Source organism: Oncorhynchus masou, chromosome 9 (assembly GCF_036934945.1).
Source record: "Oncorhynchus masou masou isolate Uvic2021 chromosome 9, UVic_Omas_1.1, whole genome shotgun sequence".
Lineage (NCBI taxonomy): Eukaryota > Metazoa > Chordata > Actinopteri > Salmoniformes > Salmonidae > Oncorhynchus > Oncorhynchus masou.
Genome location: NC_088220.1, coordinates 31295273 through 31308917, shown reverse-complemented (window position 1 = coordinate 31308917; position 13645 = coordinate 31295273).

The window sequence follows — 13645 nt, the reverse complement described above, 5'->3', positions numbered from 1 at the left end:
GGCAGTACAGGAGCTGAAAATCACAGCTGACTACAGAAATGCTGGCTGCAGTTGAGGCACAGGAGCAGCCAACCCAATGGTTGCTGGCTGCAGTGGCAGTACATACCCTAATGGCATATCTAGAGCCAGACCAAGAGGCCATGTCTGCAACAAACAGGTGAAGGCCCTGATGGAGAAATTGTACAATGATTGCTCTGCAGTACAGGTGGAGTACAGCTGAAAGGTAGGCACAGCGAGACCCAACCCGTTGCTGGCTCATACACCATAAGGTGCTGAAAACAAACTGTTGGATGTCTATGAACACGCTGTCATACATCACTGGCAACAGGTGCTGAGAACTGGGACATGAAGTCCCTTGGACTGACAACTGAGCTGACCAGTGCCAAAAATCGAACTACCACTAACAAGTCTCGATCATCATCATAAAGGCAAAACATTTTTTAAACAAATAATGCTAAAATGCTGTAAATAGGAGAAATGATTTGCCAAAGATATAAAGCGCTCCGCACGTCATCTTCATCAACAGTTGGAGAAAATGGCAGAGCGTGAGACAGGGCAGAGCGTGAGACAGGGCAGCGACAGCAGCCAAGTCCTGTCGGGAAATACTCAGAGAAGTTAAATAAGAAGAAGATGATGAAATGCAAACTTTGCGAGGTGGGATTGAGCTATAGTGGCAGTACAGGTGCTGAAAGGGAGGCACAGCGAGACCCAACCCATTGCTGGCTGCAGTGGCAGTACAGGTGCTGAAAGGGAGGCACAGCGAGACCCAACCCATTGCTGGCTGCAGTGGCAGTACAGGTGCTGAAAGGGAGGCACAGCGAGACCCAACCCGTTGCTGGCTGCAGTGGCAGTACAGGTGCTGAAAGGGAGGCACAGCGAGACCCAACCCGTTGCTGGCTGCAGTGGCAGTACAGGTGCTGAAAGGGAGGCACAGCGAGACCCAACCCGTTGCTGGCTGCAGTGCGATAAGGGACGGAGTGAGAAAATCACAGCGCTGACTACAGAAATGATTGCAGTTGATATGCAGCCATTGTCAATGGTAGAGGATGTCGGCTTCAATACCCTAATGGCATATCTAGAGCCAGACTACAAGAGGCCATGTCGGAAAAAAACGTGAAGGCCCTGATGGAGAAATTGTACAATGATTGCTCTGCAAGTACAAAGCGCAAGCTCTCATACACCATAAGTGGTGTTAACAACAAACTGTTGGATGTCTATGAACACGCTGTCATACATCACTGCAACGAGCCAACACATTGATGAGAACTGGGACATGAAGTCCCTTGGACTGACAACTGAGAACGTAGAGGAGAGGCACACAACAGAGAACCTAAAACAGCATTAATACCATCGCTGCTGAATGGGTTGGGGACAACAGTAGCGCCGTCAGTTCCTCTACATATAGACATGCAAATCTGGATGTTCTGCTGTCATATCTAAAAATGGGTGAGTACAATGTATAACAGTCCCACAGCTACATTTGTCTCTTAATATATGAGTTGCCTGAGGTAATGCTTTAGCACCGATTCTATTTTTATCTGCTGTGCAATGCTTGGTTTTCACCACAACCCGTGTTTGTTGTCACCAGAACAGAAATGTAGAAAGTATCACAGCTCACCCCTGGGCCTAGCATGGCTGTGGAGCAGCAGAAAACAGAGGGAGGCCAACTGGTTCACTAGCATGGCTGTGGAGCAGCAGAAAACAGAGGGAGGCCAACTGGTTCACTAGCATGGCTGTGGAGCAGCAGAAAACAGAGGGAGGCCAACTGGTTCACTAGCATGGCTGTGGAGCAGCAGAAAACAGAGGGAGGCCAACTGGTTCACTAGCATGGCTGTGGAGCAGCAGAAAACAGAGGGAGGCCAACTGGTTCACTAGCATGGCTGTGGAGCAGCAGATAACAGAGGGAGGCCAACTGGTTCACTAGCATGGCAGTGGAGCAGCAGATAACAGAGGGAGGCCAACTGGTTCACTAGCATGGCTGTGGAGCAGCAGAAAACAGAGGGAGGCCAACTGGTTCACTAGCATGGCTGTGGAGCAGCAGATAACAGAAGGAGGTTCACGAGCATGGCTGTGGAGCAGCAGATAACAGAAGGAGGTTCACGAGCATGGCTGTGGAGCAGCAGATAACAGAGGGAGGCCAACTGGTTCACTAGCATGGCTGTGGAGCAGCAGAAAACAGAGGGAGGCCAACTGGTTCACTAGCATGGCTGTGGAGCAGCAGAAAACAGAGGGAGGCCAACTGGTTCACTAGCATGGCTGTGGAGCAGCAGAAAACAGAGGGAGGCCAACTGGTTCACTAGCATGGCTGTGGAGCAGCAGATAACAGAGGGAGGCCAACTGGTTCACTAGCATGGCTGTGGAGCAGCAGATAACAGAGGGAGGCCAACTGGTTCACTAGCATGGCTGTGGAGCAGCAGATAACAGAGGGAGGCCAACTGGTTCACTAGCATGGCTGTGGAGCAGCAGAAAACAGAGGGAGGCCAACTGGTTCACTAGCATGGCTGTGGAGCAGCAGAAAACAGAAGGAGGTTCACGAGCATGGCTGTGGAGCAGCAGATAACAGAAGGAGGTTCACGAGCATGGCTGTGGAGCAGCAGAACGTTATTATCTAGAGATATACTGTTATCTATCTTAATGTTGTACATTTATCTGGATCATCTTGCTATTTTACGAGTTACAGTGGCACCGTGAAAGCCTCATAGTGCACTGTGCATTTTGTCTCATTTTATTCCTGTGTGTGTGTGTGTGTTTGCGCCCACGTGCTTGTGTGTGCCCATGTGTGTCTTAGTTTGGAACTCTGCGCTGCAGTGTGAGAACAGCCCTGACAGGATGAGGGATTTCTTTGTGTTACCAGACAAATCATTTTATTAGCATCGCTGGGAGAATAGGTCTGTATCTGTGCAGGTGTAGATCAATATAACCCACAGGGAATGAGTGTTGCCATAGATAAAGAAACATAAAGCCCTGCAGCTTCAGTACAAAACAACTTGGTCAGTCATTGTATCGTCACTCCCCCAAACACACAGACATGGACTTTCATGCAGGCACACTCCGTTAAATGCGTTCTCTCTGTGGTCCTTAATCTTTATGGTTCTCTTATATATATATATATATACACACACATATAGTACCAGTCAAAAGTTTGTATACACCTACTCATTCAAGGGTTTTCCTTTATTTTTACTATTTTATACATTGCAGAATAGTGAAGACATCAAAACTATGAAATAACACATATGGAATCATGTAGTAACCAAAGAAAAGTGTTAAACAAATCAAAATAGATTTTAGATTCTTCAAAGTAGCCACCTTTTCCCTTGATGACAGCTGTGCACACTATTGGCATTCTCTCAACCAGCTTCATGAGGTAGTCACTTGGAAAGCGTTTCAATTGGCAGGTGTGCCACGTTAAAAGTTCATTGGTGGAATTTCTTTCTGTCTTTATGCATTTGAGCCAATCAGGAATGCTTTTCCAACAGTCTTGAAGGAGTTTCCAAATAAGCTGAGCACTTGTTGGCTGCTTTTCCTTCACTCTGCGGTCCAACTCATCCCAAACCATCTCAATTGGGTTGAGGTCGGGCGATTGTGGAGGCCAGGTCATCTGATGCAGCACCATCACTCTCCTTCTTTGTCAAATAGCCCTTACACAGCCTGGAGGTGTGTTTTGGGTCACTGTCCTGTTGAAAAACAAATTATAATCCCACTAAGCGCAAACCAGATGGGATGGCGTATCGCTGCAGAATGCTGTGGTAGTCATGCTGGTTAAGACGACCTTGGTTAAGACGACCTTAAATAAATCACAGACAGTGTCACTAGCAAAGCACCATCACACCTCCTCCTCCATGCTTCACGATGTGAACCACACATGCGGAGATCATTCGTTCACCTACTCTGCGTCTCACAAAGACACGGCGGTTGGAACCAAAAATCTCTAATTTGGACTCATTAGACCAAAGGACAGATTTGCAATGGTCTAATGTCTCTTCTTCTTATTGGTGTCCTTTAGTAGTGGTTTATTTGCAGCAATTAGACCATGAAGGCCTGATTCATGCAGTCTCCTCTGAAAAGTTGATGTTGAGATGTATCTGTTACTTGAACTCTTTGAAGCATTTATTTGGGCAGCAATCTGAGGTGCAGTTAACTCTAATGAACTTATCCTATGCAGCAGGGGTAAAGCTGGGTCTTCCTTTACAGTGGTGGTCCTCATGAGAGCAAGTTTCATCATAGCGTTTGATGGTTTTTGTGACTGCACTTGAAGAAACTTTCAAAGTTCTTGAAATTTTCCGAATTGACTTACCGTCATGTCTTAAAGTAATGATGGACTGTCATTTCTCTTTGCTTATTTGAGCTGTTAATGTCATAATATGGACTTGGTCTTTTACCAAATATGGCTATCTTCTGTATACCACCCCTACCTTGTCACAACACAAACTGATTGGCTTAAACGCATTAAGAAGGAAAGAAATTCCACAAATTAACTTTTAACAAGGCACACCTGTTAATTGAAATGCATTCCAGGTGACTATCTCATGAAGCTGGTTGAGAGAATGCCAAGAGTGTGCAAAGCTGTCATTAAGGCAAAGGGTGGCTACTTTGAAGAATCTCAAATATAAAATATATTTTGATTTGTTTAACACTTTTTTGGTTACTACATGATTCCATGTGTGTTATTTCATAGTTTTGATGTCTTCACTATTATTCTACAATGTAGAAAATAGTAAAAATAAAGAAAAATCCTTGAATGAGTAGGTGTGTCCAAACTTCTGACTGGTACTCTATGTATGTTTGTGTGGTAACCCTAGCTGTCCCAGTTCTGCCCTCTGGAACAGACTGAGTCGACGTGCCTGTTGATAGCTGCTGCTGCCTCTGGAGCTCTGTAGGAAGTCTCCACACTCTGACCAGGTGCCACCCACTCTCCCTCAATCTCTCTCTGCCTGTCGTCCACATTTAGCTCCCTCTCCATCCACATGGATGGAAATTTCCGGAAGATTCTTAACGTCTCTAATTATCCCTCCTCTTTCCATTCCATGCTATGCTTAGTTCTGGCATGATGTTGGATTACGCTGTGCGAGGAGAATAATCTGACATCATCCGACACGCACTCCCAGGGAACTTGTCCAAGGACCCAACAGATATCTTGCTGCTGTTTTATGAGCTTGAGGCTCATGCCAAGCTCAACCACCCCAAGGTGGAGACAGTGCTAGAGCTGGATAACCTTGAAACCAAGGTGTTGGAGACGATGGCAGGTGAAGAGGACACACCGTAGCTGACCCTCTCCTTACATGACTTATTCTCCTCATCCAGGCGTGGTTTGTTGTGATGAGTTTCTTCTGTTATGGACCCTCCTGCCCACTTCCCTCTGCTGTGTAAGAAGGCCTTGAGGATTGCTCTGTCTCTGTACAGGAAATGACCACAAGCAGACCTGGCCCGCTGCAGGTGTGCCCATCTCATCTTCCATTCCATCACAACAAAAAAATCTATAAATAAATAGGTCCATCAGATACTGGTTATGATCCAGTCAGATGTTTGCTGTGACAGAGCTCCAGTGTGTCAGTGCATAGGTTCCTCTCTCTCGCTCTTCCCCTCTCCCTCTCCCTCTCAGCCAGCGTGTGCACAGCCTGATCTTGCTGTGACTGCCGAGCGGTGTGTCTAAGGCGGCGGCCCGTGTGCTGGAGGAGGATATGAGGGCTAATATGAGGATGGCCTGTCCATCATCACAGCCGCAGTGAGTCAGCACCAATCACGCCCCCGCATCCCCGCACTGTCATTACCACCCCTCATCCCTTCGCCCCCCTCCGCCCACTGCTGCTGCCCTGAAAGCATCTCCTGTTTTTTTTTTATCAATGGGCTTTCAGCACCACTTCAATTAGCAGATGCTTCCATTCACCATCCCCTTCCTGCCAATTTGAATGGTAATGTGCTGTACAAGCCATCACTCTGCTGTTGAACAAGCCATCACTCTGCCGTTGAACTAAGAGCTTTATTGAATGTTATTGAAGCATTACCAAACTTTATGTTCACAGGCACATTTTCATATGCAGTTGCTACTGCCATGCAGATTTTCCATTACACCACCTTGAAATTGATACATTAAAACAATGGATGGACAAGTGCCTAAAAAGGACAAGTTTACCCAAAATCCAGAAACTCCCAAGTGATTCCATACATTTAAACTAGTTCAGTGGAGTTTTCCCTCTCCCCCCTCTCTCCCTGCAGTGCTGTCACGTGACTCGTGACGTCCCCCCCCTCTCTCCCTGCAGTGCTGTCACGTGACGTTGCTGGGTGCAGGCCTCGCTCCGCTCCATTGCCAGTCAATTCATGATTCAGAAATCTGCGAAGTTTGGACAAATTTTTATATAGCGTATGGCCGAATTAGCTATTTTTCAGCTTTGAGTCAGGAAATGTGTACATTTCCACCTACGACGTGTAATAATTTTATATAATGGGATATTTTATGTAGCCGACCGCCACAGCTGTGGAGATGGGTAACAACTGTGCATGTGCGCTCTCGGGGGTATCAACGGTACGTAGAAACGGCACGTAGAAACGGCACGTAATGCCCTAATTCGCAGATCAACAGAAAAGTAAAGACAACTTTACACATTTTCAGTGGTGTAAAAATACTTTCAAGTACTATTTAAGTAGATTTTTTTGGTAGCTGTACTTCACTATTTATATTTTTGACAACTTTAACTTTTACTTCACTACATTCCTAAAGACAATAACATACTTTTTACTCCATACATTTTCCCTGACACCCAAAACTACTCGTTACATTTTGAATGCTTAGCAGGACAGGAAAATGGTCCAATTCACACACTTATCAAGATAACATCCCTGGTCATCCATACTACCTGATCTGGCGGATTCACTAAACACAAATGCTTTGTTTGTAAATGATGTCTGAGTGTTGGAGAGTGCCCCTAGTCAGTAAATAAAAAAAAAACAAGAAGATGGTGCCATCTGGCTTGCTTAATATAAGGAATTTGAAATTATTTATGCTTTTACTTATCAGACTTAAGTACATTTTAGCAATTACATTTACTTTTGATACTTAAGTACATTTAAAACCAAATACTTTTAGACTTTTACTCAAGTAGTATTTTACTGGGTGACTTTCACTTTTACTTGAGTCATTTTCTATGAAGGTATCTTTACTTTTACTACAGTATAACAATGGGATACTTTTTTCACCCCTGCACATTATACAAAGTAAACAACAAACTACAAATATGTCTGACGATGAAAACTTGCGAGTGATGAAGAAAACTACTGGAGTGGCGCCCAGGTGTTATTTAACCATCATTATTTGAGCCTGAGTATTCGGATGAAGAATTGAGGCAAATTGAGCTTCAGACATCTAGCCATCATAGCAGTAGCTAGACCACAGCCCCAACCAATCCCCAGGATCACCACCCTTACAAAAAGCATTGCAGTTTTGAAACTGCAGTAAAAGTGCAGTAACTGCATTTGATTGTGGTATTTTGCAGGCTGTCATTGCAGTTATACTGCAAAATTACTGTTATTTTGGACGCAGTATTTGCAGCATACTGCAGTTATACTGTTATCTTTTTTTCGTAAGGGCACAGACTGGTGGTGCAGTTGTGGCAATATATTTACATGTTGGAGACAGCTGGGCCAATTGGACAGTTCTCTACCGGGTAAGTAGCTAAACTTTACTTTATAGAATGATCGCTTATCATAAACCTCTATGAATGGGTCATTAGTGGATTTTATGTTTTCATATTAGCCCAAAACACTGAGTGTTCAAAACATGAAGAACTTCTGCTCTTTCTTGACAGACAGACAGACAGGGGGGAGGGGTTGTTGCAACTCAATATTAGGAATGTTTGGTAGCCTATGATAATTTATCGCAATGTTTCTCCCATCGTCATAAATACATAGGGTACATACGCTAACCTGTAGAGCACCCAGGCCGATGTCTAAGCGATATGGTGCAATGGTAATAACACAATAAGGACACCTCGAACTTCAAGAATCAGGCTTGGCTACATACCTCCGCATGCTTGCTTTGTCGCTTTCTCTTCTCAAACGACTATTTGTATTTTGGCACTGCGCCAGAACCAGTCCATGGATCCAGTAACAACTTCTGCATTTTTTTTGTATCCTTCGGTTTTCTGTCCCCATAATTTCAGAAACCATATCTCGTGCATATACATCGTCGCTGAAGTGCTTGCTACACACGCAGTGATGCAATGTTGGCTGCAGGAGTATTTACATCGTATTTACCATTTCGAATGGCTGCATCTCTTCATATCTTTAATCGGAAAACACTGAAATGTGGTGCCTTTTCCAGCCTTTCCGGTATGCGGTGCCTTGATTTCCAGTATAAAGTGCAGCCCCGGACCAAATACCCAGCTTACTATTGCTGCCATCTCTTTACTTTGCGTAACTAACTTTACCAGCGATATACCAGTGGCGACCCGTCATTCAGGGCAGGTGGGTCTGTTTTGAGCGCCACATTTTTAGCAACAAAAAAATATATATTTTTTTTTTGGGGGGGGGTTGCCTGCTTTGCATGTTATATTGGCATTAATACGTGTCACATACCAGTTTGCATACAATGTAAAAAATATATAATTGAGTTAATAAAGCCAAATACAAACATGGACTCTTTTTTTGTTTTCTTGAGTAAGGGAGCTCCAAAATGAAGGTGTTTCAGCCTAGCTCAGTGCTTTCTGTGGTGGTGGGGCAAGCTAGCAGAAAATACAGAGCGCTGCGTCGTGATTGGCTCAGTGTTCTGTCACTCATGGGGACACTACGTCACCGCCAAGTCTAAGGGTGGAGCTTGAAAATTCTAGCCCCTTGGGTACTGCTATATATTATATTAGAAGTAGCCATCCAAGAAGGCTCAAGGTCATTGGTCACAGATAAAATGACGTCAAATCACGTTATATCTACAGTAGCTTTGATTGGACTGAGGTCAATATCATACTTAGCTAGCAGTCATCATCATGAATCATGTCGACAAATCTACTGGCAAATCCTTTTTAATCCTTGTCATATGAAGAGAAATAATGAAGAGAAATTATAGATAGATAAAACGTATCGGTGCTCATCAGCCATTAACATTACACAACAAGTTGGAAATCGTAAATTCAACAATGAGTGGTTTGGAAGGAATCAGTGGCCAACTGCAAGCATTGCAAAGCAATCATTAGCCTGCTATTCAGCAGAGTGGCTGTGTGGTCCCAAGTCTAAGATTAAGGGTTTATTTTCCTAGTTTAAAATTATAAACATTCAACATTGGCCATGCTGTCAATGAAGCATGATTTGTGCCGCGTTCAAAACAACAGTTAACTCGGAACTGCAAAATCTGACTTTAGTGAGTTCAAGACAACTGAGAACTCGGGAAAAATGAGCTACGACTGAGAAAATACATTTTGAACTTTCATTCAACTCTGAATTAAAAATCAGGTACTCTGGCCTCTTTCTAGAGCTACGACCTGAATATCACTGACGTCATCATGATTTCCCAGTTGTCTTGAAAGCACCATAAATCCAGAGAATGCCAGACTTTGATGACAAAGTTTGATGACAAAATTTGCCCACAAAGGACCGCTGTGCCACCTTCATGTTCAAGTGAGCACATCACAACAAGGTGAGCCCAAAAATGTATTGTATGCTGCTGCATAAATTATGTAATATGCCAGGAAGATATGTATACTGTAGCTAAGAAAGTAATACTGAGTGTATGTTGTGTAGTAAGCTGTTAGTAGCCCATGTGTCCCACCCTAATAATTTGGTTTATTTTCACATCTTATTTTCGCCTTCTGTTCTGACTTGGTGGTGCACATGTAGCCTATAACCAGTTTTTGAGAAATGTAATCATCGAACATTGTAAGAGCTTTCATTTTCTGCTTATATGCCCATCAACATTCGCATCAGCTCGTCCCTCACGAACTCCATATAAGGGAATACTGTGACGTTTCTAAGTACACATTTAATTACTCAAAATAGGTAATACTTTTGATGACAATGAATTTGTCCACACTGCGCAGATTTCTGAATAATGAATTCATTGTCAACCGAGCAGAGCAACGAGTCACGTGACCCGTTTTTCCGTTGTCCAAACACTTAAAAGACGCACCCTATCCCCTCAGCCCTCAAATTAAGTGGACACTCTGATGACGTATGACGAGTATACACTTGCAGGGCAAGGGGGAAAGGAATGATGAATTTTTATTTATTTATTCAATTACAGTTCAACAATTTACATTCTTACATCATACAAAACAGAATGCAGTTATTAATACTGGGGGGAAAACAAAATTTAAAAAATCTAATGCAATTGTAATCACTGAAAAAATCTTATTGTAATGATTTAGGAAAATGTTATTCTTGTTGTTGTTCACTAGAGGTAATGTTTTAATTAAATAATTGAATTCCATTTTTTTAAATGAAATTTTGGTGTAGAATTTTGGAATTTTTGTTTGTGTATGAAGTATTTGGCAACAAGAATAAAAAAACGTACAATCATTTCAGTGGTTTTGTTATCATTGCAATAGTAACATTATATATTTCATGTCAAAAACATAGGCAGTGTTCATAATGGTAAATAAGTACTTTGCAAGGTTTTCCCAAAATTCTGACACAAATTTACATTCAAAGAACAAGTGAGACAGATTCTTACCTTCTTTTTCACAGAAAACGCAGATATCATCAATAGCCACAAATGTGGATATCATAGAATTACATGGATGTATCTTATGTACAATTTTGAAGTGCACTTCCTTAACTTGGTTTGGTATACAATATTTGTAAGGCCTTAACCATGCATTTTTCCAGACAATGTCAGGAATAAGCATGTTCCAGAAAAACTTTCCTCTCGGTGTAAGTTGGTTTTGTGAATGAAGAATTTGTCTTATATATTTATTACAACAAGATTTCTCAAGTAAGCCCACGCCTTCCAATCTGAGTTCTGGATAAACTTTGTGATCGTTACCAAAGCTAAGATGAGTTTTCATTCGTGTAGTTAGACCACTGGGAACGGCTTTGATCACAGAAATAAACTCTCTGAAAGGTATTGGAAACTCTTTCAATGTTATAAATTGTTCATATGAGAGAATATTACCCTTGTTGTCGAAAATATGAAGAACAAAGTCAATATTCCTCTCATGCCAGCTGGGGTTGAACAATGACTTATTCCTTATAGTTATGTCTGAATTATTCCACAAAAGAGTTTTATGTGGGGAAAAATTGTGCAGGAAACATATTTTCCAGGCCATTAAAGCTTGTTGGTGAAACCTAGCCAATTTAGCGGGTAATCTTTCAGGAATATAATTACATTTCAGTAAAAATGTAAGACCTCCCAATTTATTAAACACATTATTTGGAATTAAATATATTGAATCAATATTGATCAAACATTTTTTTCAACCAGTTTATCTTGAAAGTGTTATTTATGTCAACAAAATCCAATACTTCTAGACCGCCTTCAGCTCTTTTGTTAGAAAGAACTGATTTTTTTTAGTTTGAGACTTATTTTTCCAGATGAAGTCAAGAAAGGTCTTATTGATCTCTTTACAAGTAGCAGGATTTACACATAACGATAATGAGGGGTACACAAAAGGAGACAGTCCCTCTGCCTTGGACAGAAGTACTCTCCCAAGTATAGAAAGATCTCTTTGTAGCCAATTATTAAATATATTTTTAGTTCTCTTAATTTTAGGAGAGAAATTCAAATGTCTGACTAAGTGGTTTTTTGACAGATGTATTCCTAAATATTTAACACAGTCCTTTACAGGAATATTTTATATTTCTTTATCATCAGTCAAATAAACATAAGATTTCACATTTAGAAACATTCAGTATTAATCCTGATGCAATAGAAAATGCAGTTATAGCATTAAGGGCATGGGCGACCTGGTCTTTGTCTCTTAAGAAAAGAGTAGTATCATCAGCCAGTTGAGACATTTTGATTTCTTTGTTAAAAATGGTTAAGCCATACAAATTTTCATTATTCAGAATATCTAAAGATATAAGTTCCACAACCAAAATGAATAAAAATGGGGAAATTGGGCATCCCTGTCGTACATTTCTGTTGATACTGAATCTTTTGGAAGTATTAAGGTTTAGTAGCACAGTACTATTTATATCGTTGTAAAACATGCAAAGTACTTTAATAAAATGTTCACCAAATCAAAAAGTTTAAAAGAACCTAAAGAGAAATTCATGTTCAATTGTGTCAAAGGCTTTACAGAAGTCCAAAAATAAGACAACCGCATCTGAGTCAATTGCATCTGAATAATCTATAAGGTCGAAGACTAAACGAATGTTAGAGCTTATGTGACGGCCCTTCATAAATCTCGTTTGAGTCTCATTTATAATGGTATCTATTCCTTTCTTTAATCTGTTGGCATAAACCAGAGCAATCCATTTGTAATCAATATTTAATAAAGTAATTGGTCTCCAATTGTCAATGAGAGAAGGGTCTTTATCGGGCTTCGGAATCAATGAAATAAGGCAATGTTTCATAGTGGAGACCATTTCCCCATTTTTAATGTAATCTTGAAACATATTGAAAATCGGGTCTTCTAGTAACTCCCAAAACTGTCTATAGAATTCAACTTCATTGAATTCAGAGCCTCTAATTTCTTCAATTGACAGGTGAATTGCAAACTGAGTGGAAATCATCCTCAATTACAGGGACATAATTCTGAATGTGGCAAATGTAGCTTTCACAACCATCTTCCTGAAATTGAGAGCTGTAAAGGTTTTCATAAAAGGAATTGACAAATGATGATATTGCAATGGGATCTTTGCATAAATTTTGAGTGCAGTTATAGATTTTATTTTGTAGTTTCTCTTTTCAAGTGCATAAAAAGTAACTAGTGTTTCTTTCCCCCTCTTCAATCCACTTTTTTCTTGACCTTACAAAGGCACCCATTGCCAGAACCGTGTAAAGCTGTTCTAATTCTAGTTGTAAAGATTTGAATACAGACTCCTCTTCTTCAGACAAATGATCTTTCTTCAGAAAACTGTCAAGCTTGCTCATCATCTCATTTTCTCTAAGGTTCTTTAATTGCATCAGCTCTTCGGCGCGTTTAATGGCTACCACTCTGACTTTATATTTGAAAAATTCCCATCTACTTCCATGACCCAAGTCTTTTCTTGCAAAAAGGAGGAATGATTTGTGAATGGGCCACCCTTGGCCGGAAATTCGTCACTCGTTCATCCCGCGATGATTGTGTTTTTAGCCACCGGGAGTTTATATGCGCTAGTCAATTATGAGTGCATGTCTATATAGAATTATTAATATACGCCTACAGTATGATAGTTAGCTAACTAACGTTAGCCTGCATAGCTGGAACCTCTAAATAAGGAAAAATATTTATTTCTACAATTTCCAAAAGATAACCAAACAAAAACATGTACTTTTTACGATACGTGTTTGTGCCGTCATGTGCATTAGAAGCACAATGTAACTTATTTCCATTCGTTTTTACTTACACTTGTATGTTGACTTCTCCATTGATGTTGTTTTTAAGTTTTCGCGGACTTTTCTTAGCAGATGTACAATCGTCGCAAATTGAATTATGGAGTGTTTCAGGCCCCGGAGTGAACATACTTGTACACCTGCAAAGCCGACGAAAACGAGGCCTGAGGGGCTTACGTTGCAAAC